The sequence below is a fragment of the Panulirus ornatus genome, chromosome 70 (genome assembly GCF_036320965.1).
Source record: "Panulirus ornatus isolate Po-2019 chromosome 70, ASM3632096v1, whole genome shotgun sequence".
NCBI lineage: Eukaryota > Metazoa > Arthropoda > Malacostraca > Decapoda > Palinuridae > Panulirus > Panulirus ornatus.
Genome location: NC_092293.1, coordinates 6,499,345 through 6,516,185, shown reverse-complemented (window position 1 = coordinate 6,516,185; position 16,841 = coordinate 6,499,345).

The following is a 16,841-nucleotide window of genomic DNA, read 5'->3' as shown; positions in this document are numbered from 1 at the left end:
GGAACTTCCCGACCAATCTTGATTAATAATTCATGTGTTCAAAGCCCGCTTTCTCATGACTCACCGGGAGCCGATAGAAAACCTTACCTTTTGATGCCCTGTTTGGTTTCTCTCCTTCTACGTCGCCTTCTTGGACTCACGGCTCTTATTGAATGTTCACTCTTTAATAGCTCGGTAAAAACTACTAAAATGGGGACTTGGGCGGAGGCGGTCCAAAAGGAGAAATAAGATAGGGTTGCTGCGTTGAAGTACCTGGCTACGTCATCTGATAGACGGGGCCTGGGTATAACCAACTTTTGGACCATACTATGGGGGATTACAGGCTAGCCTTCATGGCCGTCCCCCGGGGCTCAGCGTGGGAAAAAACCCAAACCCCAAATTAAAGCCCTGTTTGGTTTTTCAGCTCTGGTGGCTTTCTTGGCCTCGTGGCTAAATTCATGTGAATGTTGACTCTTATAAGTCGGTAAACTGTGAAATGCGACTGTGGGGGAGACGGTAAAACAGGAGAACATAAGGTGGGTTGGTGTGGTGAATTACCGCATGAGTCATCTGATAGGGGGGAGGCTGTAACTTATCGCCAATTTAAAAAATTGATCAGATAATTTGGGGCGACCCCTCGCCCTTCTTATGACGTCATCCAGGGAGTCAGGTTGTACCTTACCTTATGATCTCTTTGGGTTTCTCCCGCTACGGTGGCCTTTCTTGGCTCGTTGGCCTATTCAGGGTGAATGTTGATCTTTAAGTCGGTCAACGTGAAATGCGACTCTGTCCCTAAGACGTTCCAAACAGGAGAACAAAGGGTTTGGGTTCCGCGCACGTAGCCGGGTGACGTCGTGTGATAGGTGGGTCTTGGACATGACCAATCTTTCCGTCAGATGTTTTATAGGTACAAAATCCGTCCTTCCCCTGAGTCACTTGGCAATCAGAGTAGCAACCTTACCTTATGTTGTGCTGTTTTTTTTCCTTTTTCCCGCTCAGGAGGCCTTTCTTGGCGTCTCCGTCTCATGTGAAATGAAAATTTGGGTTTTGGGTAAAAAAAACAAAAAAAAAAAAAAACTTTTTAACCCCAACTGGGAACCCAACTTGAGCGGGAGCGGTCCAAAAGGGAACATAGTGGGGTGTTTGTTTAACAAACCGGGAACGTCATGGGATGGGCCTTTTTTTGACCACCAAATCTTATCAATTTTTTTTTCAAACCCCGCCCTACTTCCCCTCTCGGGCCGTTCCCTTATTTGTGCTGTTTGATCCTCTTCCGCTAAATAGGCCTTTCAAGGCCCGTGGTAGTAATCCTTATGGTATAATAATAAAAAAAGCTCAGGCAAATGCTGGAAATTACGACTATGAAAAGAAGGGACGGTCAAACAAAACATAAGATAGTTTTGGTTTTGTTAAAAGTACCGGATGCGTTTTTGATAGGTGGGGTTGGGACTTACCGACCAATCATTGATGAAGTAATTTGGGGGTTTCAGAACCCCGCCCTTCTCATGACGTCTCACGGGTAGCTCAGAGTAGAAACCATTAATTATGGTTGTTCTGTTTGGTTCCTCTTTCGATCACGGTGGCCTTGTTTGAACCTCGTGGCTTATGTGAAATGACGACGGGATTTATCCTGCTTGAAATGCGATCTTGAAGCGGAGGACGGGTCCAAAAAGGGAAAAATATAAGATAGGGTTACTGCGTAGGAAGTACCCAGCTGAGTCATCTGATAGATTGGACCCGGGTATAAACCAATCATGGATAGATACTTGGTGGATTATTTAGCTCCCCCTCAAGACGTCCCCACGGGAACTCAGAATAACACACCCTTTCCTTATGATGTTGTTTGGTTTCTCTTTCTCTCTGGTGGCCTTTCTTGGCTCGTTGGGTCATTCATGTGAATGTTGACTCTTTAATAGTGAACGCTGAAATTTCGACTCTGTGCGGAAGACGCTCCAAACAGGAGAACATAAGGTAGGGTTCCTGCGTTGAAGTAGCCTTTATGACGTCATTGTGATAGGTGGGGCTTGGACATGACCAATCATTGGTCGATGGTTTATACGTACAAAATCCGCCCTTCTTATGCGTTTACCCTGCAACTCAGAGTGCAACCTTACCTTATGTTGTGCTGTTTAGTTCCTCTTACGCTCACGGAAGACCTTTCTTGGTGTCGCTGCCCTCATGCGAAATGACAATTGTTTATGGTTTAAAAAAAAACACAATCAACTTGGTGACCCAAAATCTTGAGCGGAAGACCCCAGTCCAAAACAGGAGAACATAAGATTTGGGTTGCTGCTTGAAGTACCCGGTGACGTATCTTTATAGGCGGGGCCTGGGAAAAAAGTTTTTCCAACAAAAAAAATAAAAAACTTTTGGCAAAGAAATTAAAAATTTTGGGTTTTGGGGGTTTAGAGCCCCCCCCTTCTCATGACGTTCAGCGGTAGCTCAGACTTTCTTAACCTCGGTTTGGTCATTTTTGGGTGACGACAAATTATTTGGTAAAAAATGGGCACTCTGAGCGGAAGACGGTCCAAACAGAACATAAGGTAGGGTTGTTGCGTTGAAAGTACTCGGATGACGTCATATGGTAATGTCGCTTGGGCAATGACGACCAATCATTGATCAGATATTTTGTATATACTAAACCCCGCCCTTATGATGACGTTCATCCAGGTAACTGGGAAAGGGAAATTTTTTCTCTGAGGCTCAGCTCTGTCATCTGTTTTGAGACTACCTCACCCCAAACAGGGGAAAAAGGGAACCATGTATGAAAAGAAAATCATTATCATTATAAATTTTTATAATTATCATTATTCTTATTATCAGTATTATGACTGAAATAATTGGAACATTTCTGGTATACTGGGGTCAACATGCTGTCAATAGATTGAACCATGGGAAAGGTTGTGGGGCCTGGCTGCAGATAGGGGCTGTGGTTTGTGCATTACATATGACAGCTAGAGAATGGATGTGGTGGGGTGGTCTTTCTTCATCTGTTCCTGATGTGGGAAGGAGATGGAGTGAGTATTTGTGTGGTGGTTGTCTCTGTTGAATGTGTTTTGATGTTAGTAGTGCAGAGTTTAGGGTGTTTTGGTCGAGGTGGGGTGAAAAGTGAGATGGTTAGGGAGAATGAATTTTGGTAAACAGGGGGGGGTTGAGGACTGGTGTGGGGGGGTGATACTACTGATTGTGGGGCGGAGTGGTGTGTGGGGGCAGGGGGTTGTGGCTGAGATTCAGGTGGGGGGGGGTGGATAGCGGCCATCGTTGCGGCTGGTGGTATGTAGCACACATGTTGGCGATGGCGGTTTGTGGGGTATAACTCAGCCCTCATGTTTGCTGTCTTGATTCCTCTTTCGCTCACGTGGTAGATAAATTTGTGGTTGAGAACCCCGCCTTCTCCGGACTTTTTCGGGTAGCTTTGAGTTTGAAAACCTCCCCATTATGTTGTGCTGTTCAGTTCCGTTTCCGTTCACTCTGCTCTTGTTCGATCTCGCTGGTTATGTGATAGGGAGGACGGCTTTATCCGCTGAAATGGGGACTCTGAGGGGAAAGCACGGTCCAAAAAGGAAAACATAAATTGGGTTACTTTGTTGAAGTACCCGGCTATTGGGTCATCTGATGACGAGACCTTGGTAAAAACCAATAATTGGTTTGTTTATTTGTGGATTAAGAGCTCCACCCTCATGACGTCACCCAGGAGCTCAGGTAGCAACCCCACTTATAAATGTCCTGTTTGGTTTTTCTTTCCGCTCCCGGTCGCCTTTCTTGGCCCTCGTTGGCTCATTCATGTGAGAAATAAAGGGTTGGGGGGATCCTGCGTTGAAGTACCCGGATGACGTCTTTGGGATAGGTGGGGTTTTGGACAAGACCAATCATTGGTCAGATGGTTTATAGGTAAAAAAATCCCGCCCTTCTCATGACGTCACTCGGGCAACTCACAGTAGCAACCTTCCCTTTAAATGTTGTGCTGTTTAGTTCCTCTTTCGCTCACGGAGCCCTTTTTTGGGCGTCGCCTGCTCGTGCAAAAGACAATTGTTTATGGTTATTAAAAAAAAAAAAAGCACAAATAAAACTTGGTGGAACCCACCTGGCGGGGGTGGGTTTCCAACAGGAGAACATAAAAATGTGTTGCTGCTATGAAGTCCCCGGGACTGACGTATTGATAGGCGGGGGCCTGGGCATGATCCGACCAAATCTTTGGGCAGATATTTTGTGGGTTCAGAGCCCCGCCTTTCATGACGTCACTCGGGTGGGTTTAAGAGTAGCAACCCTACCTTATGTTGTACGTTTGGTCCTTTCCGGATCACAGTGCCCTTTGTTGGAACCTCGATGGCTTATGTGAAATGACGACGGTTTTTACCCTGCATGAAATGCGAATCTTAGCGGAAGGACGGTCCAAAAGGAAAAATAAGATAGGGTTGCTGAGTTGAAGTACCGGGCTGACGTCAAACTAACAGAACGGGGTCTGGGGGTTATAACCAATCATTGGGGCACATACTTTGGGATTACAGATCTCCCCCCCCCATGACGTCCCCGGGGAGCTCAGAGAAGCAACCCCACCTTAGGATGTTCCTTTTTTGGTTTCTCTTCCGCTCACGGTGGCCTTTTTTTGCCTCGTTGGCTCATTCATGGAATGTGGACTCTTTAATAAGCTCGGTCAACTGCTGAAATGCGCTCTGTGCCGAAGACGGTCCAAACAGGAGAACTAAGGTAGGGGGGATCTGTTGAAGTACCCGGATGGGCGGGATTGTAACTGATTGAAGTTGGAAGTAGTGGGTGTGTTGGACTTTGCCATTATAAGCCAGGGGACATTTTAATCACTGGGCTAACCACTCCCTCGACCCGTGAGCCAAATCCTGCGCATGCCTATTAGAGGCGTGACGTCACAGTTGTAAGGAAACGGAGACGCCGTGCGAGGCGCTAAAGATGGCAGAGTATGAGAATGTTGATATAGTCATGAATTTGGCAGCAAACCAGATTACAAATATGACCGAACCCCCAACTAAAACTGCCCTTAACACAACTTTTGAGTGTCAAGAGACAAGAAGAGCCTGGAAACTCAATCTTGCCGGAAGAAATAAAAGACCTTCGAGAAGAAATACGAGAAATGAAACAAGTCAGAAAGAAGTGGAGTTGCTAACTACACGACTGGACGATGCATCCACAATAATCCAGGGACAACAACTCTTCCTGGAATCCATGGATAGCAGGGAGAGAGGCCAGACATCGTATGTCCTCAGTGTTAAGGAAGAAGCTGATGAGATGGGGACGTCGGATGATGAGAAAGTGAAGACAATCCTGGACGCTGTGGATACACAGGAAATCTTGACATGACTGAATGGGAAATAAAGGGACGGGGCAAGGAGAATGATGAGAAGAAACGGCCAATACTACTGAGTAGTTAAACAAACCAGAGAGAAGCGTGACAACAGAGCAGCGAAAAACTATGAAAGAAGCTGGAACACACCAATGGCAGAATCTATTTTGAAAAAGGATACTCACCCGGCGATTCGAAAAGAACAAGCTCGACTAAGGATGCGAGAGAAGGAAAAGAAAGAGAAACCGTTGCAACGCTGCTTCGACCATCAGTTACGACTGGAAGGAACAGAGTCCTGCTGAGGATGGAGTTGTCATCCATCGATTCTCTCCATAGTTTTTCCAGTAACACGACAAAATAAGGTAGTGAAACTTTGTTCATGGAACATTGCTGGCTTGAGAGATAAGTTACAAGATAACTTGATCATACATTTTCTTATGAGTTTTGATATGTATTTCGTTTAGAGGCGAAAAGTACTTTACGTGACAGTCCAGGGTTTGATGTTTATACCATGTATCACGAGTAGGTCAGCACCGAGGAGGAGTGGTTATGTTAGTCAATGTAAACTAACGAACGACATCTCAAAACGTGGATACAGACAGTGAGGGGCAAATTATGGATATAACCGTGTCGTGGTGGTCATACCAAAATATAGGTGGTGTGTATATTCCCCCAAGTGATTCACCATAGTTTAGCTCAGTGCAACACGGAGCCTTGGCGAGCACACTGTCAACCTGACGACGTCATCATCATGGGTGACTTTAACGGTAGGTCGGCCAGCCTCACTTGGTTGATGAGGCAGGAGTGTGTGTATCAGTATGACGGTGTGTGAAGGACAGTTTGGTGAATAGTCATGGTAAAACCCTTGTTAATATATGTCAGTATAATGATTTGGTAATAGTGAATAACCTTTTGTATGGAAGTGAAACATTTCAACGGAAATTTATCCTTTAAACGCCGTGATACATGGCTGTCAGAAATTGATTTAAGCCTATGTAAAGTGACTTGTTTAGATAAAATCAGGGAGTTACAAGTGCATAAAATGTTACGAGGATCAGACCATGGCCCATTATCCATTGCCTTGGATATTAATAAAGGAAAAGTTGATCTCGGCCAAGGATTGGTAGAAAGAACAGATATCTTGGGACCAAAGTTTATCAGCCCAATGGCACCAGCCTCTGTCTATAAACCTAGGAAATCAGCTAGCTATCAGAGAGTTAATCAGGAAGAATTCATAGGAAGATTAAACCAAGTGGAAACCCTACTTTGAGGCAGGACTCAGTGATATCGATGAAGTCTTAAATATGGGATATGAACATTATTATAGAGGCAGCTACGAGGTGGACGAGAGAAACAGAAAACGCGTCAGGTGACTGGGACGCAGCACAGCCAACATGGTCAAGGATACTGCAGTTTCACAGGACAATAAGCTATTGTGGAAATCAATCAATTGGAAAGGGTCGTATAGAAGTGGGAAATGAAGAAAGACCGAGTGACTGTAACTTTAAGAACATGTAGAAAAGCAATTGAACCCATTGACACCCCAAGTATCGAGGGAGGTGGTACTAGAAAATAGTTGTGCCCTACATTCGGTGCTTGATGTCGACCAGATTACTGAAGTCCATCCCCCAAGGATTCTTGCTAAGACATTTAACCTATGGATGGCTACGTTCCACCTACCAGAGCCACTGAAGGCCAACCGCACAGTGCTGATACCGAAAGTACCAATCCCAATGAGCCGAAGGACTATAGGCCAATCACATCTCTTGTTCCATAGTCTCTATACGTGGCCACTTCATGCGGTCTCACACAGCAGACAACAAAATACATACCATTATATCATGTGCTTCTGGGGATGTTTAGGCAAGATTTTCATGGGCTACGTCGGCTTTTGCGGGGAGCTACTGCACTGGGTCACAGTGAGGTAGGCTTAGAGCATCGGGTGAGTGGTGGTTTCTGTACTGGAGCAATGGTGAGGTAGGTTAGGTTCGGTCAGCCGCGAAGCTGGTGGCTACTCTATTGGATCACGGTGAGGTGGCCCAGAAATGGGCGATGAGAGTTGTGGCTATTTTACTGAGTTATGGTGAGGTTAGGCTAGGGTCGGCTGGCCGGGGATGGCAGCTAGCCTACTGGATCGCGGTGAGGGTTGCTAGGGTCGGCTGGCCAGGGAGCGGCAGCTTGTCTACTGGTTCGCTGTGAGGTAGGTGGTGTCAGCTGACCAGGGAGCGGTCATCTCGTCTACTGGTATCCCGGTGAGGTAGGCTAGGGTCGGTGGCCAGTGAGTGGCAGCCTGTCTACTGGATCGCGATGATTTAGGCTAGGGTCGGCTGGGCCAGGGAGTGGCAGCTTGTCTAATGGATCGCGGTGAGGTAGGCTAGGGTCGGCTGGCCAGGGCGCGGCAGCCTGTCTACTGGATCCCGATGAGGTAGGCTTAGGGTCGGCTGACCAGGGAGTGGCAGCTTGTCTAATGGATCGCGGTTGTGTGGTGGCTAGGGTCGGCTGGCCAGGCAGTGGCAGCTTGTCTAATGGATCGCGGTGAGGTAGGCTAGGGTCGGGCTGCCCAGAGTGTGGTAGCTTGTCTACTGGATCGCGGCGAGGTTAGCCTATGGGGAATCGGAGAGATGAGAGGTTGGTGCTCAGCCGTGACATGATCACACTCTTGATAATGTTTTTCTCCATACGGGGCATCGCACATAAAGTTGCCCTGTTCTCAAAACACTGTGGAGTGGAATAGTAGATAGGTGGAGAGACTGGTAACATTAAACGACTTAATGTAAGTTATAAGTGTGTGTGAAAAGGAGTGGGACATGGCGAGCAATGATGAAGGATACATAGAGAATGAAGATATCTGCATCAGGTTTATTAGCAGCCAAATCCAAACGTCTCTATTCGCGGGTATGTCTGTTTTGATAACAATGAATTAGGCAATATATCTGGAAATACAATAATCATTATTGAAAACCACATTTTCATATCAAAGTTATGTACATTATGTAAAAGCTATGAAAGTAGGCATATAACTATCTAAATTTGTTAATTGAAATTGAAATTTCAATTTAGCCAGTCGAGAGTGTCCATTCCTAGTGAACATGGTTATGTTTCATTGTGGCAGAGAGAACATGAGCGACAGAGGCAACCCCCTCAAGCGAACGTGATGGGCATATTAAGACGTCTCCCCGTTTAGTGGCAGGCGAATTTTGCACGACAAAGGAACACACCATCTCATCTCGCCTGGGCCGCCAGCGTCGCCTGTTGTTCCTGCTGGGAATTGCCAGACACCGCTGCTCTCGCCGCTAAGAGCCAGGCCATGCTGGAGTGCTCAGGCACCGCTGCTCTCGCCGCTAAGAGGCCAGGCACTGCTGGAGCTGCTAGGCACCGCTGCTCTCGCCGCTAAGAGCCAGGCACTGCTGGAGCTGCTACGGCATAGTTGTGTTGATGCCTAAGAGCCGGACACTGGTAGTGTTGCTCGGTATCACTGCTCTCACCGTAAGAAGGTGGCACTACTATACCAGCATCTGTGCTGATAGGATCCTCACCACTGTTAAAACTGTTTAGGTCATGTTTCTCTCATCGCCAGGTGTCATCAGTGCCTCTGCACCATTGAGAGGGGAGGGCTTAGGTAGTAGAGTAATGGCCCCTCCCATGACACCAGCAAATTGAAGGCATACTACTCTGACTACATTTCATTATGATGGCTCTGCCACCAGTGACGGGATGAGAGAGCTCAGGTGGTAGTGTATTGGCCCCTTCTCAGTACCCCAGCTAACTCAAGAATTATCCCGTTGAGACATTCGCATTTCTCTGATATCTAAGACACTATTACCCCCTCATATACCAAGCACTATTCACTGCTTACACACCACTGCTTTTATGCTTGGCGTGTTCAAACATTGTTCCTACACAGACCACCGGGAAATATAGGACTCTGGTGGGAGATCACATATCCGGGACTTAGTAATAATTGAAAATCAGCACAAAACACATTATGTCGGTCCACACATGTGTTACAAAGTCCTGGTCCTTTTTTTAAGTCAGGATTTCCATCCTGTTACATTCAGCACGAGTTACAATTACATCAGTCAGTATAATAAACAACTTCAGATTATAATCTTGAGAAAATATATGTGAATCAAACTAAAGAACATTTTGCAGTCTAATCTTATAGAATTAGGCTTACAGTAGTTATACTTGATTAATTTTCTAGTGTTCTATATTTCAATGTTTAAGTCTTTCCCCCCCATGTTTATGCTTGTGAGAAGGTTTTAATAGAATCAGTATGACCATGAAAATTTAACTAAGGTTGGTTGTGTAGGACATCATAATGCAGACAGAAAGGCACTGGAGTACACTTGTAATATTAAGAAGTGCTGTGATGATGGTGGGTAGGCAGACCAAGCCACAGAGATGAGGAACTTGGCTAGTACCTAGCATGGGTTTGTTCCTATACATTGGTTAAGGTGGGCTGGTTAGTACACAAGAGTAGTGGGTCATCCTCTACACGGGTGAGGGTGGGTTGGTTAGTACACAGAGTAGTGAGTCATCCTCTGCACAGGTTATGTTTTTGGTGGGCCTGGTCAGTACACTAAGAGTAGTGTGGGTCATCCTCTACACAGGTGAGGGTGGGCTGGTCAGTACTCTAAGAGTTAGTGTAGTGGGTCATCCTCTACACTGGTTAAGGTGGGTGGTCAGTACAACTAAGAGTAGTTGGTCATCTCTACACATGTGAGGGTGGCTGGTCAGTAACAGGCCATGATGGATTAACTATGAGAAGTGATCCCCTTGACCAGTCCGACAGTCACGCTAAGTGAAGGCCACTTTGTTCAATAAACTTTAATATATAAAGCACATCATTCTAATGTTGGGTGAAATATTGTCGCAATAAACTGTGGTGATTATACTCTTGATGAATATCAGCATTCATATCTAGGTAAATTAAACATGTAAATTAGTAAGTTAGATGTACTCTTCTCTGTAAGAGGAATTTGATTTTCTGTAGATTATTCAAGGGCCCTGGACGGCTCTTGAAAATGAGATGATCCGACTTTCCTTTGATTGATCAGATTGTTTGTATATACAATACCCCGCCCTTCTCATGACGACACTCGGGTATCTCAGAGTAGCAACCCTACCTTATGTTGTGCTGTTTGGTTCCTCTTCGGTCACGGTGGCCTTGTTTAGTTAGCCTGCTGGATTAGTGAAATGACAGTGGCTTTATCCTGCTGAAATGGGACTCTATCGCGGAAGACGATCCAAACAGGAGATCATAAGGATAGGGTTGCTGCATTGAAGTTGTCGGCTGACGTCATCTGTGAGGTGGGGTTTGGGATTGACCGACCAATCATTGATCAGATAATTTGTGTATTCAGCGCCCGCGTCTTCTCATGACATCATTCTGTGAGCTCAGAGAAGCAACCCTACCTTTGATGTGCTTTTTTTGGTTCTCTTCGCTCACGGTGGCCTTTCTTGGCTCGTTGGCTCGCTCATACATGTGAATGTCGACTCTTTAATAAGCTCGGTCAACATCTGCAATGCGACTCATGGGCGGAAGACGGTCAAAAAAGGAGAACATAAGGTAGGGTTGGGATTGTCGAAGTATTTGGATGACGTCATCTGATAGGTGGGGTTTGGAACTTACCGACCAATCATTGATCAGACAATTTATGTGTTCAAAGCCACGCTCTTCTCATGACGTCACCGGGAACTCAGAGTAGCAACACTAACTTATGATGTCCTCTTTGGTTTCTCTTCCGCTCACGATGCCTTACTTGGCCTCTATGGCTCAATTATGTGAATGATGACTCTTTGATAAGCTCCGGTCAACTACTGAAATGTGACTCTAAGCGGAAGACGGTCCTAACAGGAGACATAATTAGGGTTGCTGCAATGAGGTAGTCGGCTGACATCATCTGATAGGTGGGGTTTGGGATTGACCGACCAATCATTGATCAGATATAATTTGTGGGTTCAGCGCCCCGCCCTTCTCATGACATCACCCGGGAGGTCAGAGTAGCAACCTACACTTATGATGTGCGTTTGGTTTCTCTTCCGCTCACGGTGGCCTTTCTTGGCCTCGTTGGCTCGCTCATACATGTGAATGTCTACTCTTTAATAAGCCGGTCAACTGACTGCAATGCGACTATGGGCGGAAGACGGATAAAAAAGGAGAACATAAGGTAGGGTTGTTGTGTTGAAGTATTCGTATGACTTCATCTGATAGGCTGGTTTGGAAATTACCGACCAATCATTTATCAGATAATTTGTGTGTTCAAAGCCCAGCTCTTCTCATGACGTCAACCCGGGGAGCTCAGAAGTAGACAACCCTACCTTATGATGTCCTTTTTGATTTCTCTCCCCTTACGTCGCCTTTCTTGGCCTCGCTGGCTCATTCATGTGAATGTTGACTCTTTCATATGCTCGGTCAACTGGTGAAAAATGCGACTCTAGGCGGAAAGACGGTCCAAACAGGAGATCATAAGATAGGGATCCTGCGTTTGAAGTAGTCGACTGACGTAATCTGATATGTGGGGTTTGGGATTGACCGACCAATCATTGATCAGTAATTTGTGTGTTCAGAGCCCCGCCCTTCTGATGACATCACTCGGGATACTCAGGGAAGCAACACTACTTTATGATGTCTGTTTGGTTTCTCTTCGCTCCGTCTGGCCTTTCTTGGCCTCGTTGGCTCATTCATGCGAATGTTGACTCCACTTAATAAGCTCGGTCAACTGATGAATAATGCGACTCTGGGCGGGAGACGGTAAAAAATAGGAGAACATAACTGGGTGCTGCATTAAGTAGCCGGATGACGTCGCCTGATAGGTGGGGCTTGGACTGACCAATCATTGGTCAGATGGTTTATAGGTACAAAATCCGCCCTTCTCATGACGGTCACTCGGGCAACTCAGAGTGCATCCCTACTTTATTATTGTGCTGTTTGATTCCTCTTCGCTCACGGAGGCCTTTCATGGCCCCGATGGCTAGAAGAACTCCTTATGGTATAATAATAACAATAATAATTAATAATAATAATAATAATAATAATAATATAATAATAATAATAATAATAAATAACATAGAAGAGGTAGTAAAGCTTTGCGGAGATGAAAAGCCGGTAAGGCAGCAGGTTTGGATGGTATTGCAGGGAATTTATTTAAAAAGGGGGTGACTGTATTGTTGACTGGTATGGTAAGGTTATTTAATGTATGTATGACTCATGGTGAGGTGCCTGAGGATTGGCGGAAATGCGTGCATAGTGCCATTGTACAAAGGCAAGGGGATAAGAGTGAGTGCTCAAATTACAGAGGTATAAGTTTGTTGAGTATTTCCTGGTAAATTATATGGGAGGGTATTGATTGAGAGGGTGAAGGCATGTACAGAGCATCAGGATTGGGGAAGAGCAGTGTGGTTTCAGAAGTGGTAGAGGATGTGTGGATCAGGTGTTTGCTTTGAAGAATGTATGTGAGAAATACTTAGAAAAGCAAATGGATTTGTATGTAGCTATTTATGGACCTGGAGAAGGCATATGATAGAGTTGATAGAGATGCTCTGTGGGGAGGTATTAAGAATATATGGTGTGGGAGGCAAGTTGTTAGAAGCAGTGAAAAGTTTTTATCGAGGATGTAAGGCATGTGTACGTGTAGGAAGAGAGGAAAGTGATTGGTTCTCAGTGAATGTAGGTTTGCGGCAGGGGTGTGTGATGTCTCCATGGTTGTTTAATTTGTTTATGGATGGGGTTGTTAGGGAGGTAAATGCAAGAGTCTTGGAAAGAGGGGCAAGTATGAAGTCTGTTGGGGATGAGAGAGCTTGGGAAGTGAGTCAGTTGTTGTTCGCTGATGATACAGCGCTGGTGGCGGATTCATGTGAGAAACTGCAGAAGCTGGTGACTGAGTTTGGTAAAGTGTGTGGAAGAAGAAAGTTAAGAGTAAATGTGAATAAGAGCAAGGTTATTAGGTACAGTAGGGTTGAGGGTCAAGTCAATTGGGAGGTGAGTTTGAATGGAGAAAAACTGGAGGAAGTGAAGTGTTTTAGATATCTGGGAGTGGATCTGTCAGCGGATGGAACCATGGAAGCGGAAGTGGATCATAGGGTGGGGGAGGGGGCGAAAATTTTGGGAGCCTTGAAAAATGTGTGGAAGTCGAGAACATTATCCCGGAAAGCAAAAATGGGTATGTTTGAAGGAATAGTGGTTCCAACAATGTTGTATGGTTGCGAGGCGTGGGCTATGGATAGAGTTGTGCGCAGGAGGATGGATGTGCTGGAAATGAGATGTTTGAGGACAATGTGTGGTGTGAGGTGGTTTGATCGAGTAAGTAACGTAAGGGTAAGAGAGATGTGTGGAAATAAAAAGAGCGTGGTTGAGAGAGCAGAAGAGGGTGTTTTGAAATGGTTTGGGCACATGGAGAGAATGAGTGAGGAAAGATTGACCAAGAGGATATATGTGTCGGAGGTGGAGGGAACGAGGAGAAGAGGGAGACCAAATTGGAGGTGGAAAGATGGAGTGAAAAGATTTTGTGTGATCGGGGCCTGAACATGCAGGAGGGTGAAAGGAGGGGTAAGGAATAGAGTGAATTGGAGCGATGTGGTATACAGGGGTTGAGTGCTGTTCAGTGGATTTGAATCAAGGCACTGTGAAGCGTCCGGGGTAAACCATGGAAAGCTGTGTAGGTATGTATATTTGCGTGTGTGGAGTGTTGTATGTACATGTGTATAGGGGGGGGGGGGGGGTTGGCCATTTCTTCGTCTGTTTCCTTGCGCTTACCTCGCAACACGCGGGAGACAGCAACAATAGTATAAAAAAAAAAAAAAAAAAAAATAATATAAAGTCGGGCAAATGCTGAAATGCGACACTTAGCAGAGAAGACGCTCCCAAACAGAACATAAGGTAGGGTTGGTGCATTGAAGTAGCCGGATAACGTCATATGATAGGTGGCGCTGGGCCATGACCGACCAATCATTGATCAGATTGTTTGTTTATTACAATACCCCGCCCTTCTCATGACGTCACTCGGGCTAACTCAAGAGTGCAACCCTACCTTATGTTGTGCTGTTTGGTTCCTCTTCCGGTCACGTTGGCCTTGTTTAGTTAGCCTCGCTGTGATTATGTGAAATGACGGCGGCTTTATCCTGCCGCTTGCTTCTGAGTTGGAAGAGTGTCGTCATGAGGATTTATTGTGCTGTTTGATTCCTCTTCCGCTCACGGAGGCCTTTCTTGGCTCGCTGGATAGAAGATCTGTATGGTAATAATAATAACAATGACGATAATGATAATAATAAAGCTCGGGCAAATTGCTGAAATGCGACACTGAGCAGAAGAGAGTCTAAACAGAAACATAAGGTCGGGTTGGTGCATTGAAGTAGCCGGATGAAGTCACATGATTGGTGGCTCTTGGGCATGACCGACCAATCATTGATCAGATTAATTTATGGGTTCCGATCACCGACTTTCTCATGACGTCACCTGGGTACCTCAGAGTAGCAACCCTACCTTACTGTTGTGCTGTTTGATTACTCTTCCGCTCACGGTTAGCCTTGTTTGGCTTCGCTGGATTATGTGAAATGAAGGCGCCTTTATCCTGCTGAAATGCGACTCTGAGCGGAAGACGGTCTAATCAGAACATAAGATTGGGTTGCTGCGTTGAAAATACCTGGCTGGGACGTCAAACTGATAGGTGGGGCTGTGGGTATAAACCAATCATTGGACACATACTATGTGGATTACAGAGCTCCACCCTCATGACGTCACCCGGGAACTGAAAGTAGCAACCCTACCTTATGATGTCCTGTTTGTGTTTCTCTTCGCTCACGGTGGCCTTAATTGGCCATTGGACTCAATCATCGTGAATGTTGACTCTTTGATAAGCTCGCGTCAACTGCTGAAATACGACTCTGGGCGTAAGACGTTACAAATGCGGAACATAAGGTGGGTTGCTCTATTGAAGTAGGCCGGATCGCGTCGTTTCATAGGTGAGGCTTGGACATGCCATCATTGGTCAGATGGTTTTATAGGTACAAAATCCCGCCCTTCTCATAACGTCTACTCGGGTAACTCAGAGTAGCAACCCTACTTTATATTGTGCTTTTATTGGTTGTTGATTTCTCTTCCACTCACGGAGGCCTTCTTGGCCTCGCTGGCTAGAAGACTCCTTATGGTAATAATAATAACAATAATAATAATAATAAAGCTCGGGCAAATGCTGAAATGCGACACTGAGCAGAAGACGCTCCAAACAGAACGTAAGGATGACGTCTATGATAGGTGGCTCTTGGGCTATGATATGACCAATCATTGATCAGATTGTTTGTATATACAATACCCCGCCTTCTAATGACGTCATTCGGGCAATCAGAATAGCAACCCTACATTATGTTGTGTGTTTGGTTCCTCTTACCGGTCACGGTGGCCTTGTTTAGTTAGCTCGCTGGATTATGTGAAATGACGGCGCCTTTATCCTGCTGAATGCGACTTCCGCGGAAGACGGTGCAAACTGGAGAGCATAAGATAGGGTTGCTGCATTGAAGTTGCCGGCTGACGTCATATGATAAGTGGGGTTTGTGATTGACCGACCAATCATTGATCTGTAATTTGTGGGTTCAGAGCCCCGCCCTTCTAATGAACATCATCCAAGAGCTCAGAGAACGCAACACACAACCTTATGATGTGCTGTTTGGTTTCTCCTCCGCTCACGGTGGCCTTTCTTGGCTCGTTGGCTCGCTCATACATGTGAATGTCGACTCTTTGATAATTTCGGTTCACTAACTACTGCAATGAGACTATTGTCGGAAGACGGTCAAAAAGGAGAACATAAGGTAGGGTTACTGCGGTTGAGGTAGCCGGATTACGTCATCTGATAGGTGGAATTGGATTGACCGACCAATCATTGAGCAGATAATTTGTCGGTTCCGAACCCGCTTTCTCATGACGTCCCCTGGTACCTCAGAGTAGCAACCCTACCTTATGTTGTGCTGTTTGATTCCTCTTCCGCTCACGGTTAGCCTTGTTTGGCCTCGCTGGGGATTATGTGAAATGAAGGCGCTTTATCCTGCTGAAATGCGTTCTGGGCGGAAGCGTCCAAACAGGAGAACATAAGATAGGGTTGCTGCGTTGAAATACACGGCTGACGTCATCTCATAGTCATGGCTTTGGTACAACCATCATTTGGGACACATACCATGTGGATTTCGGAGCTCCACCCTCATGACGTCACACGGGGAACTCAGAATACAACCCTATCGCATGACGTCCTATCTGGTTTTCTTATGCTCACGGTCGCTCTTTCTTGGCCTCACTGGCCCATTCATTTGAATGTCGACTCTTTAATAAGCTCGGTCAAGTGCTGCAATACGAATATGGGAGAAGACGGTCCAAAAATGAGAACTTAAGGTAGTGTTGGTGTGTTGAAGTACCCGGAAGACGTCATCTGATAGGTGGGGTTTGGAACTTACCGACCAACCATTGATCAGATAATTTGTGTGTTCAGAGCCCCGCTTTCTCATGACGTCACCGGGACTCAGATTAGCAACCCTACCTTATGATGTCCTGTTTGGTTTC